Source organism: Mustelus asterias, chromosome 10 (assembly GCF_964213995.1).
Source record: "Mustelus asterias chromosome 10, sMusAst1.hap1.1, whole genome shotgun sequence".
In the NCBI taxonomy this organism is placed as follows: Eukaryota; Metazoa; Chordata; class Chondrichthyes; order Carcharhiniformes; family Triakidae; genus Mustelus; species Mustelus asterias.
Window position 1 is genome coordinate 43578026 of NC_135810.1, and position 13763 is coordinate 43591788.

At 41.5% G+C, this 13763-nt stretch overlaps 1 protein-coding gene and 1 non-coding gene across 2 annotated transcripts in view; both read right to left on the reverse strand.

Moving 5' to 3' along the window:
* Window positions 1-13763, reverse strand: part of efnb2a (ephrin-B2a) — a 63099-nt gene that overhangs the window by 33475 nt on the left and 15861 nt on the right. The gene's annotated exons all lie outside the window — the stretch shown is intronic.
* Window positions 5878-5984, reverse strand: LOC144500146 (U6 spliceosomal RNA). The gene has a single exon (XR_013498934.1). It is a non-coding gene; the product is annotated as a U6 spliceosomal RNA (small nuclear RNA).

A 13763-nucleotide genomic window follows, 5' to 3' on the forward strand; every position in this document is an offset into this window, starting at 1 on the left:
GACTTATCTAGACAGCTATATGAACGGAGTGGGAATGGAGGGATACAAAAGAGTGATCTAGTTTGGACCAGGGAGCGGCGCGGGCTAATTGTTCCTGGTTTCTCGTTTCAAGGCTTCATTCTACGATCATCTTGCTGGTGCCAGTACAGAGTGATACTGCGGATAGTTGGGAACCTGTCTCGGGGGCAGGGGATTCATATGGTGTTCGTGGAAGTGGAAATGACTAGGGTTGGGAAGCATTTTCCGATCGGGGCCATTGTGATCTCCTGGACTCGTTTCGATCGCCTCAGGGGGTCGGAGAGGAATTTCCCAGATTTTTTTTTCCCCATATTGGCCCTGGGGTTTTTCACTCTGGGTTTTCGCCTCTCCCTGGAGATCACATGGTCTGGAATGGGGGGGTGGGGGTAAGTTAATAGGTTGTAATGAACAAAGCATCGTAGCTGTGAGGGACAGCTCGGTGGATAGGATATTGGTATGTAGATAGGCTGGAAAATTGGGTGGGGATCCTGGATTCAGGATTCAATCCTGGACTGGGGAGCGGCGCGGGCTTGGAGGGCCGAAGGGCCTGTTCCTGTGCTGTATTGTTCTTTGTTCTTTGTTCTTTGTTCAGTTTAAACTACCTTGTTCTATTTTTGTTTTAGACTGCTGGTTAATGCTGCAATATCCCTGCACAGCATTGGAATCTTACAAATCACATGTCTTTGTTTATGAAATTATCCAACAATGCAGCTATATTTTAGTGATTATTTTTCACTTTGGAACTAAAATTGGAATCATCTAAAGGATATCATGATTAAACACATTAACGGCAGCATAAGAAATCAAAATCAGGATCAGTTCCATTAACGGCAGCGTAAGAAATCAAAATCAGGATCAGTTTTGCAAGGTAAAATCCTGCTTAGAATCAACATATTCAAGACTAATTTGATTTGAGAAAGAGGAATCTATGAATTGATAAAAGGCTTAAATTTCCCAGTGCACTGAGAACGGTGCTGAATCACAGTAATTTCATATCACAGGGGAAGCACTTAATGCCAAGCAATGGGAGGGTTCCTTATATCTTTATGTTATGCTCTACAATTTTTAATTAGTATTATAGCCTGATACAATCTTATACTGGGACTTTTTTTAATGGAGGATCTAATCTCCTCTCCTCCAAGTCAGCTTCCAAAATGATATCATCATGTGGTAATGTGTGATATATCAAAATCTGAGTGCTGAGCACACAATCTATATTAAATTGTCTACCATACCTTAATCAGAGGTACGGAAACAAGTGGCAGGGGAAGTAGTGTCACATTCATCCATTCAAAAATGTTAGCTCACGGAAAATTGTACATCAGTGGCCGACTAGATTATATTACTCTTATCCACCGTTTTAATTAGTTTACAGTTGCATCATTTTGTATAATTAAATCAAACTGCCTGCTTGCCTTTCTGATGCACAATTATGTGCTGATTAACTCTCTAACAATCCAATTGTTTCAATAATGTTTACTGAAGATTGTTCATTCTAATAATCGCTTACAAAATAAAAATCATTGCTGATAGCATCACAAGAGGTTAGCAACCACTGATAAACATCACTGTGTGGTAGAAGACCCATTACCGAATCAACATTTTAATGCCAGAACTAGCCCATTAAATGGGTTACTGCTGGTAACAAAATAGTGACAATCAAAAATATCTGTGTTTGCAATCCTTATTCACATTCACTGCCATGAAATATCACTCAAAGAAACTGCCATGCTAAAAAGGATTCTTGAAACTGTAAGCACAAAATGTAGCAATCAGGATGTCTGGTTCGTAATTATCCAATCTGTCACTGGAAGCTGTAATCTAATCAGGGTGAGAGGTGTTGGGATAGCTGTCCAGACAATATTTACAGATTACTTTTAGTTTAATAGGTTACCTCATTTTGTTGATTCGATCACAGCTAGAAAGACATTCATTGATAATCACCAAGCTCTGGACTCCTATTTCATCTTCGAATTCCAGGAAGCCTGATTCAGTAGGTTAGTTCAGATTGTCATTTTATCTATGAAATCCGGGATTCAAATCCATGAGAATGGCTGCATATGGTGTGGAATTTGGACACATTCAATCCATGGCGCATAAACTCCAAAACCATGGCATGTTGAAAGCAGTCCAGAGGAGGTTTACCAGACTAATACCTGGAATGGGTGGGTTGTCTTATGAGGAAAGGTTGGAGAGGCTAGGCTTCTATCCATTGGAGTTTAGAGGTGTAAGAGGTGATTTGATTGAAACATACAAGATTCTGAAGGGTACAAACAAAATACTGCAGATGCTGGAATCTGAAACAAAAACAGAAAATGCTGGAAAATCTCAGCAGGTCTGACAGCATCTGTGGGGAGAGCATAGAGCTAATGCTGAGTCTAGATGACCCTTCGTCAGAGCTCAACGGCAGAGGGTCTGACGAAAGGTCATCTAGACTCGAAACATTGGCTCTATTCTCTCCCCACAGATGCTACCAGACCTGCTGAGATTTTCCGTTTTTGTTTAAGATTCTGAAGGGTCTTGACAGGGTGGATTGGGAAAGGATGTTTCCTTTTGTGTGAGAATCTGGAACTAGAGGTCACTGAAATAAGTGGTCACTCATTTAAGACAATGATAAACAGACTTTTTTTCTCTCAGAGGGTAGTGAGTTTTTTGGAACTCTCTTCCTCAAAAGGCGGTGGGAGCAGAGTCTTCGAATATTTTTAAGGCTGAGCTGGATAGATTCTTAGTAAGCAAGGGGGTGAAAGGTTATGAGAGTAGGTGAGAATGTGGAGTTGAGGTAACAACCAGCCATGATCTTATTGAATGGCGGAGCAGGCACGAGGGCCGAGTGGCCTTCACCTGCTCCTAATTCATATGTTCACATGGCGCATGTTGGCATTAAGCCTCCACACAGACAGGCTTGGGTCACTGTCTGTGTGGAGTTTGCACATTCTCCTCGTCTGCGTGGGTTTCCTCCGGATGCTCCGGTTTCCTCCCACAGTCCAAAGATGTGCGGGTTAGATTGATTGACCATGCTAAAATTGCCCTTAGGGTCCTGAGATACGTAGGTTAGAGGGATTAGTGGGTAAATGTAGGAATATGGGGGTAGGGCCTGGGTGGGATTGTGGTCGGTGCAGACTCGATGGGCCGAATGACCTCTTTCTGTACTGTAGGGTTTCCATGATTCTATCACTGCTAAAGCCCAGTGCGAAGAATTATATTTACATTCCTGCCGGGAATACTTGAAGCTAATACTGGATGCCAGAAACATTTCTTATACTAATATTCCTCATCTTGACCAGTATGAGAAAATTGCCAGAATGCAAATGCTGATTACAATAAAGATTGGTGAAGAGTTAGAAAGCTTATACATAGGTTAATAACACTGGTACAGTGGGCATTGGCACCAACTGAACAATGTCACCCAACTTGTGCCAAAAATGGTTATTTGTGCCAACATGAACTGGAATGCCCAGTTCCTGTAGCACACATCTGATAGCAGAGCCTAGGGTCAGATTCCACTGGTTGGCAAGACAGCAACAAAAGGGAATAGGATAATGGCAATAAGAATGAAAGGAGAGGTTGGAACAAAAACCTTTAGATGGAAGGTGGTAAGAATGTTGGTTTCTCTGTTCCCAACCTTTTGTTGAAAGAGAGTCCGTGGGGTAGGCTTTGACTCTGTACAATAGTGACGTCAAAAGAAAAGAAAAATCAAGAGATGTAAACTGAGCCGTTGTTTAACTATTATTACCCAGTTTACTATGGCAAAGTCAAAATGCAGCCCTGTTTGTTCTTTTAAAAGAGAATGGGAACTGAGTGAGAGGGTGTTTTAGGTGGAGACCACACCAGTTCAGACTTGACAGGGACCCGATTCTGTCCTGGGGCATTCTATGTAATCACTGAGGGGAATCTTATCAAAGTGTCAGGCTCAGACAGATAACCTGCATGAAGTTCTCCACAGACTAGTTCTCTCCAGATTTTGAATAGTCAAAAAAAAAAGAGTGGGCATGGTTTACACCATCGCTCTGGCAGGGCGGGGCCTCAGAACAGGCAAGGCTAACCCCCACCTCACTCTACCACAGAGACCGTATCAGGGGCTCTCTCTCCGCCCCCCCCCCCCCACCACACACACAAACATTGCCAGCATTCCCATCAATCACCGACCGCCCCCCCCCCAACTATCATTGGCATTCCCTTCCCCCTCAGTGCCCACTCTCCCCCTGCTGTCTCCCCCCCTCCCGACCACACAAAATTAACACCTCATCCATTGGGTTCCCACTCAGGCCCACCCCGGCACAGGTTAGCATTGCCAGGCTGACACTGGCTACTTGACATTGCCAAACTGTGCCGGGGAAGTGACCAGTCATGTTCCTCTTCCCCCAGCCCTCGGGGCTATAATTACCTCTGCGCCCTCAACCGTGTCATTTGGCCAAATCTGTTGTGAACCATGAGGGGAATTCATGTAGCAGGATGGGGGGAGGTGCTGTTAATAAATACATGCAAATCTATTTAGATGAGGTTCCCACTCTGTATGGACATAAACTTTGTGACACCATTGGCAAGGGGCAGGGAAAGAAAAAAATCAGGAAACGCGATCTCTGAAGAGAGTTGCATTTCCCGATTTTCTCCGGATTTTGCACCCACGCCAGCGATCCTGCACACAGAAAGACTCAAAATCCCCCCCCAATGCAAATGGAAATTATTTTTCTGGTCCAGATTATATTTGATGCTAAATGGGATTAGCTTTTATCTGAGTTCAATGGACTCTTCTGAAATTTACTAAACTGAAGTGCAATTGCAAAAGTATTTGGAACTGGGCCAGCAAACAGATCACTTTCTATGTTCCTGATCTCGTTGCCTCAACTCCAGCTGCTACACTTTAATTTGTTGCCAGACTACTGCTTTCTGTCGGTTTGACAAGTAACAATGCTGGTTTAGTGAATTTAAATGTGGCATTGTGATACTGAATTTGCAATAACATAGCGTAACACTGATGCCTGACCAGCAAACTAGCTGGTTTGAAGAAAATAGTCAACATTGTCTCTTTAACTCCCAGAAGATGCATTTGGCCTGTTGGACTATATGGTATTAAATACATTTGTTAGTTTAGTGACATCATTTAGGCAGGAGGCTACAAGGAGACTATTTCTATTCCAATCGGAGATGGAATGGGAAGATCAAACTCCTGTAAAAATCTAGCTCTGTTAACATTTCCGGCTGCAGCAACTGATTACTGAATTTGACTGTCTCTGTAGATGTTTAACATTGGTGATTACGTAACTGTGGGCCTGTCTGTAATCAGCTACCTGTCAGCATATGATTTGCATTTGAACAATTACCATTGGTAATCTGGATCATCATCTTTTATAGTTAGGGAGTTGGGAATGAAATGGGACTCTACATAAGAAGTCAGTCCTATTTTTAGAGCCTGCTAGTGGCAGCCTAACCAGGGATCATGGATCACTCCTCCTTAGGGGCTGCATTCCAACAAAAAAACATCTGTGATCATCTTTTTTCTTCCTAGTTACCCTTCAAATTTTCAGTAATTGTAATTTAGACTACCACTTCATTTTCTGAAATGTTGAATCTTTCAGCATTTAGTAGGTTTGATCACAATGATAGATAAATGAATCAATCTCAACAATTCTTACTGATTATTGGTGGGATGGGGGGAAGGTAGGGGAAACAATCTTTGGTAACTGTAAGGAGTGACATTGAAATAACTTGAGACCAGTGTCCCTTCACCAAAACTAATTTATTTACAAATGGTTTGCAATATTCAGGCAGGTACTTCCCAGTGCAGAGTATTCACCCCAAGTGCCGGCGACCCAGACACTCCACATTATATACTTCTGTAGAGCTCCATGATTGGACAGCCTTAACAAGCCTCAATTAGGGACATATTTTGTTGTCCTTGCGCAGGGGCCATGATAATCTTCTCTGTATCGTTCAAATTTTAGTATATGTGCTGCCAAAGCGAACACCTCATATTCCAGCAGGTCCAAATCATGGACCTTTTCGAAGTCATTACAGGCATCTTATTGTTTCATTGGCTGCTAAAATTGTTGGTGGACAATCCTGCATGTTCTCTTTTGCAGAAAATTAGTGTTGATCCACAATTAAAAGAATGTACTACAGCTTTCAATGCTGAGCACATGAAGCAATGCCAGAACATTTTGCAATATCCTTCCTGAAGCCCTATTGAGTTATTCTGCATTTACATTCATAGGGTCAGGTGCCCTCTCTTCAGTATAGCCAATAAATACTTCAGCACTGATCCTCGAAGATAGAGTTTACATGGTTCTTATTAGAGACAAGAAAGCTGTACAGCAGAAGATTAACTATTTCTGTAAGCTGTTCATTTTTTAACAATCACGCAGGTTTGTGTGCAGCATACTTGCAATGAGAGTCATTAGGCATGAAAGCAAATTATCTTTCATAGAATTAAATTTCCCAAAGGCAAGTGCCCAGTTTTCTGCAGGTTTGCACCAAAACATTAGCCTAATGCTCACATTCAATGCAAAGGTTTTACATCATTTGTTAAACTCCACCGAAGTGCCTCAATGTCATATACCGATTGTAGAAACCGTCCACCTTTATTAAAATAGTCTCCCCACACAAAGCAGCAGTTCATGCTATTTTCCTGCACTTATGCTAGTATTTTTTTTGCAGGTGTAGACACAAACCTAAACAATTTAGATTAGCAGTGTCCACAGTCCCTATATATGGTGCTTCACAATTTTTAAAATTCTTACTTCAACTAGCACTCATTTCTTTCATTGCTTTCTCATGCCATCATAAAATTTACATTCAGAATTGAAAAGCAACCACAAATTTATTCTCTAAAAATGTGTTTGTGTAGTGCTGCTTCTGGTAATGCTGTAGACATACAGTAGTTCCCAGGGACAGTGCATGGGCTGCTACCTGTACAGCTAGTGGCATTTAAAAATATCAATGAGGATCGCAATGAGGGCCACACATGTAGCTGGCCATGGCGTTGCCTGTGCCGGGAAACCAATGTGATCCAAGTAGTGTCATTGGGACGCAATGCAAATAATTTCTCCTCCATGTCTGAGGTATGTAACAGTGTAATGAGGGATGTCATGAAAAAAGTATTGATTTAGTTCTGTATTTTCCTCAGGTCCCAACTGTTTATGCTGATTTCTGCTTGGATTTATGATCTGATGCAGGCAATTTTGGCACAGAATCTGACTTTTTTTGGGCATATCCAGGAAACTCCTGCCTACATTAAATGCAAAATCCCCTTGTATGCTGCACACAAGTCCTGGAATGATGGAGACATTCTCAACTCAACAGGTGGGATCCTCCCAAAAATATTCTAAGTGCCAAATTTGCGTACAACCTGGAGTAAATCCTGCTGATTTTTTTCAGCGGGATTTTCAAAATGAATGTCCCATACTCTGTGATGCACAGAGTACCCTAGCGTGAATCTCATTAAAAATCTGTGGGCGGGGTCTATTCCTGCTGGAGAGGCCGGCAGCCTCTCCAGCAGGAATAGATACCTGATACCTGGTGGGCAGTGCCAAGTTGCCCACTGGGCATTGCCACTTTGCCCCTTGGGCAATGCATGTGTCGATCTGTCATAGCGGAGAACAGCCATGCGCTGTGGCCCCGCATTGGCAGCCTCCTGATTGTTGGCCAGCTCAGTCGCTGGCCAGTCCCACGACCCCTCATCGCTGGACGTGCGACCATCACCCACCCCAATCGCTGGCCTACTGGTGTCTGGGCCAGCCCTGACCCCCACTGTTCCCAGTAGTCCTGATCTACCGATTTTGCCCCCCCAACACCCCGATGGCCAGCCCCAGTTGTTGGCCTCCCTCCTTCTGTCTACGATCCCTAATGCAGAGTGGCAGTGGGACCCCCCACCTCCACCGAACTAACCCCCAGAGACCCTGGCCGATTATGCCCCATCCCCTCTCAGGCCACACCCTCTTGCACTGCTGATACCTGGTGGGCAGTGCCAAGTTGCCCACTGGGCATTGCCACTTTGCCCCTTGGGCAGTGCCAGGGGGCCAGGCCTGCTAATGATAGGGAAATGCACATTAACATAATTTATTCAGCTCTGGCACGGAGCTGACAACGGTGAAAATCCGGCAGCTGGAGACACGTGGAGGCCGGGCGCCCTATGGGAAGCCCGCTAAATAGCCTGCTCTCAAGTCTCCCAAGCCACTGTGCTGCTAGAGCAGTGTAGCGGCCTAGGAGAATCACCCGCAACATCACTTTCGGCAAACCACAGGCAAAAATTCAAAGCCAGAAGCTTCCATTTTGCTTGGCAAACATAAGGCTCTGCTCTCTATACTGCCTTCTGAACATAATTTTGTATCCATTTATGTCTAATAAAAATGTACAAATTTAAATTTACAAGTCATGCTAATATTAAATGTCCAACCGATGCTGAGTGAGTAAACAGAGGCCATAACTATGTGAGGAAATGACTTCATAGAATCCCTACAGTGCAGAAGGAGGCCATTTGGCCCATCAAGCCTGCAGCAACAACAATTCTACCCAGGCCTCTACTTTCTCAGGAAGCTAAGGAAATTCGACATGTATGCTCCAACTCTCACCAACTTTTACAGATTCACCATAGAAAAAATCCTTTCTGGTTGTATCACAGCTTGGTATGGCCCCTGCTCTGTGCAAGACTGCAATAAACTACAAAGGGTCATGGACGAAGCCCAGTCTATCATGCAAACCAGCCTCCCATCCATTGACTCTGAATACACTTCCTGCTGCCTCGGAAAAGCAGCCAGCATAATCAAGGACCCTACGGACCCAGACATTCTCTCTTCCACCTTCTTTCGTCAGGAAAAATATACACCAGTCTGAGGTCACATACTAACTGACTCAAGAACAGCTTCTTCCCTGCTGACATCAGACTTTTGAATGGACCTACCTCATATTAAGTTGATCTTTCTCTACACCCTAGCTATGATTTTAACACTACATTCTGCACCCTCTCCTTTTCTTCTTTATGTACATATACTTTGTCTGTATAGCATGCAAGAAACAATACTTTTCACTGTATACTATTACATGTGACAATAATAAATCAAATCAAAACATGCAAACTCCACACAGACAGTGATCCAAGGGTGTAATCAAACCCGGGTCCCTCGCGCTGTGAGGCAGCAGTGTTAACCACTGCCCCACCCCTTAAATAACAATAGCAAACTTTTGCAGGAGTGATTGGATCTAATTATAAATGGCATGGAACAAAACCTTTCCAAACAAATGCTGACATGTTAATACACTCCACCCACATTCACCATATAACTAAATTGTAAAGTGATTCATGAAATTGTGTAGTTGTAACTTCTTGAAAATATATTTTTGTTTGAAAAGACACAAAGTGAGAATTGGAATGATAATAAAGTGAGATGGAACAATAAAATGCTGTTTTTGTCACCGGAGATGAATTAAAAAATCTGTCAACGCCAAAATGGAGAAAGCAAATAATGAGATAAAGAAATACTCTCCACTTGACTATTTGCTCACTTGTACTGTCATGTTTCCAGGTATCCCTTTTGCCAAGAGCCACTAGAAAGGAGCAGGCAAACGCTTTGAGAGAAAGTAGCTGGATTGCTTCACCTTCCACGAAAATAAAATTCCAACAATATTATTTGGAGCTTTCATCAAACACGTGTCACTTTGAAAGACAAGGATTTGTTGTCCTTGTCCAGAAGAAAAATCCCAAATGTTGTTAGCTAGTATCCCAAATATGGTACCTCTTCATTATAATTTAAAAGAACGGGGGATTAACAAAGGTGAAATAACATAGCAAATTAAACTGGTGAGACATCTCCCAACTGATATTAAGCCACGTTCCAGAAAGTTAATGGATTGCTGTGGATTTGTGATAGGAGCGCAAGGCTTCTGAGGCGAAGCTGGACATTCTGAACGGAGGCTCTGATCCAGTCAGGGAGACCAACTGCTGCTTATACAGAAAGGCAGCAGATGCTAGGCTCTTACAAAACGTAAATAGATAGCTGCTTATAACTAGAACTGAAAGCTGCCTTCTGACGAACTGTGTAGAGGGGCAAACAACTCCACATGGACTTCAATGAGCTTTCCTTTAACAAAGTGTCTAACGTTGTAGGGCAAAGGAAGCCAGATGGATCTTAATGAAAGTATTACACAAGCATGGAAGCAGCCTCCTGCTCTGATGGAGAAATGGATCTGGACATGATTCCAGCATTTTCAGCTCCTACAAGCTACAGCCTGGCACAGGTCCCAAGTCCTAGACTATATAGTGGAAGCTAGTGAAATGGCTCTGTGTTTACTTCGATGAGTTACAATACAATTACTCCAGACATTGACTGTCAACAGTTCGGAAACAAATTAATTTCCAGTGATGAGACAGACCTCAAACTCCAAAGAATGTACTTATATAAATATTTATACAAATTAATATTACAACAAGAATTCTTCAACATGACAAAAATCAATTAACGTGGCTAAAGAAATTAAACTATTGAATGTTCTTACATAAACAATTACTCCTAAAATTCCACAAGACACTTATTTAAATTGCTCGACCAGACCAAACAGTTTATTTCAGTGTGTTTGGCTGGTTAATAAAGACCAAATGCTTGAAGCTAGAAATGCATGGAAGATTTTGGCTCTTCAAGATTAATGTTTGTGACCATAAAACATGTGGAGATGCCGGTGTTGGACTGGGGTAAACACAGTAAGAGTTTTAACAACACCAGTTTAAAGTCCAACAGGTTTATTTGGTAGCAAATGCCATTAGCTTTCAGAGCTACCGAAAGCTAATGGCATTTGCTACCAAATAAACCTGTTGGACTTTAAACTGGTGTTGTTAAAACTCTTACCATAAAACATCACAGCCTTTGAGTGACTGGGTGATACTTAAAATGAGACTCCTAGTGCAACTTTTATTTGTTGCTGCCTTCAACACAGAGAAGCCCATGATTATAAGAATTGTTTTTGCTTTAATTACAAGAGGAAATCAGACATGAGCTAAGTTACAGTTTTTAAAGACTTATAATATCGCTCTTGCTACAACTAAAATTTGTCATAATTTGAGTCACAATTAAAGTCATTATTTTATAAATGCGTATGATTTAAAAATGTATAGAGAAACAACTGTACAAAATAGTTTGTAAACTGAAAGATAACTCGAGATTTTGGTACTGTACAATTTAAGTCATATGTAAGTCAATAAAATTACTATCAAGTTTAAGCTCTTTGTTATTGATGACATGCAGATGCTATCAAAAACATAATCTATACAGGTATCACACTCAATCACCCATTTCAGGTAGAAAGAGCTATCACTGATGGCATTGACACAAACATCATTTTATCTTCATGTTGCTTTGACAAGACTATGGAGTGACGTGTGCAATGATATATCTGATGAGGATAATGAATAGAGCCAGGGGATTATTCTGCTAGTCATCATTGTAACCTTGGCTCAAAGGTTGTTCAAAGATTATGGCAAATTCAAGTTGGCCTGCTAAAAACATGAAAACACAAGGATTTCAAAAAGCAAGGACTGCCACTCCCTTTGATATTTAACATGGCTTGCTCCGTGCTACAAAGCAAATACCTTGTGAGCTGCCCCTGACCAAACACAGTCAATAAGGTTAATACAAACTGTTTGGATGTGATTTGTTCAAACAGAAAGGATAGGTCTTACAATGTTTTCCTGCATCATACTGGGAAAAGCAGCCTTTGATATGCATGAGTAAAGATTAAAAAGGAATTCAGCGAGCGGTTCCACAGTAGATGGTGACTTAATGCAGGAAGAATCCATCCAACAGGGAATGTATTTCTGCAGCACTTCCTAATTTTCATGGTTTTAAATACCATTAATTTTGTTTAATGGAAATAATAAAACAGATACAGTTCAGGCACTATTGAAACAAAAACAATAGTTTTCTTCATCTTGTAGTGACATTTTGGGGTGGGATGGGGAATGGGGATGAGGATGGTTAAAGTCAAGTGGCAATTTTTCATCTGGAACATTCTCCTCAGAGGCTCACCTGCAAGAAGCAGAGTAAGCACAGTACTATGACCATTGGCATATAGGTCCGGGTTCCCAATATGGGAGCCTCTCAGCACATGGAACTCTGTCTGCAAGGATGAAGATGAAAATAAGCAGTAAATCAACTATCTACAATTTGAATCCAATGATTATTTCTCAGTTCTCTTGAGCTGCCGAATCTACATAAATGTGAGCAAAATTTGTTCATCTTGCCATGGAGTGCATAAACATTGGGCAAAGGCCAGCACTGAAAATACAGATTTACCTACTAGCTACTGCATGTGCTCAGCCTCTCTCACTTGCGCTTGTGACTAGACACACGCAGTGGATAAGAGATGAAACAAATTCCAATGCTGCCGCACCTGAGACATACCAGGGAGTGGGTAGCATATTATTATACATTCAAGACCTTCAGCTTAGTCCGTTCATTTTAGTGGAGCATCCTGGACTAGAATGTCTATAAGTTTGAAGTCTTGTAGTCCTATAGTGGACCAGAAGTGGTCAAGTCAGCACTTATATCCCAAAATTCATACATTTTTGACAGTAACTGATTTTGGATGGTAGCCATTCTGAATTTATATTTTAAGCAACACATTCATTTTTTTCAGCAAAGATGAAATCTAAAACTCTGTACATTTTGTGAATTCACCAATGCAACTTTGAGACCCCCGGGTCAGGAATTTCCTCAGATTTTATACTGCATTCATAAACTAAGAGGTTTATATTTGTAGCTTTTGCTGTTTTTCTAGTGATCTTGTAGAGGCAGAATTGATTTATAGGCCACAATGCTAAGAAATCAAATCTGCTTTATATTTGAATGAAAATGCACTTATGTCACTAACTTACATATATAAATATTTTGCTCATGCGTTTGGTTGTAGATCTTTGGAATTTTCTACCTTGACATATTGTGGATGCTCAGGGTCATATATTCAAGGTAGAGGTCAGTAGATATTTGAATACTACAGGGATCAAGAGATAGGTGGATAGTGCAGGAAGGCTGAATTGAGATATGTTAGTAATGATTGCTTTGAACAGCAGAGCAGACTTGAAGGGATGATTGGCCTACTCCTGCTCCTATCTGTGTTACAATCTATATTAAATTTAGTTAATTCCTTTGCGATAAGGTCACAGTCTCAGACACCGAATAAGCGGCATTCAGTGCTTATAGGACAAAGATTTTGGCTACAGCTTTGAAACCTAGCTATTGCAGGGACTCATCAGAATAAATGTAATCAAGAGAATAAGTGATGCATAAGATATAATTCAGAAGCGGCTGATGGAATTAATGTGTCACTAGACAATTACCATGTGTGTTGTTTTGAGAAGAGTACATTGAGAAGCACATAAAAATTAACAAATGTTAAATGTGAGGGGTTGAAATTTCTATTTGGTTAGTTAGACATCCGTCCATCTCAGAAGACGATGGACTGTGCCCATGGTGTGGATCACTTCTGTACTGAGCATCATCTGTTGTGGCTACAGAGGCAAATTTGAGAGTTGCAATCCTCTCCACAGCCCACAAGAAGAAATAATTGTCCTGAGGTCGACTGATTTTTTTTCCTTCCTGCAGACTCAATTTCCCATCATCTTGTCATTTCTTTTGCCTTCTGCTTTTTCTTCACTCTTTCTGACCAGTTGTGCCAGGCACTCCAGTGAGCAGTAAAAACATCCCATGATTGACTCAAATTACTTGAAGTCTCCTTATATTGGAGATGTGGGCAGTCTATCA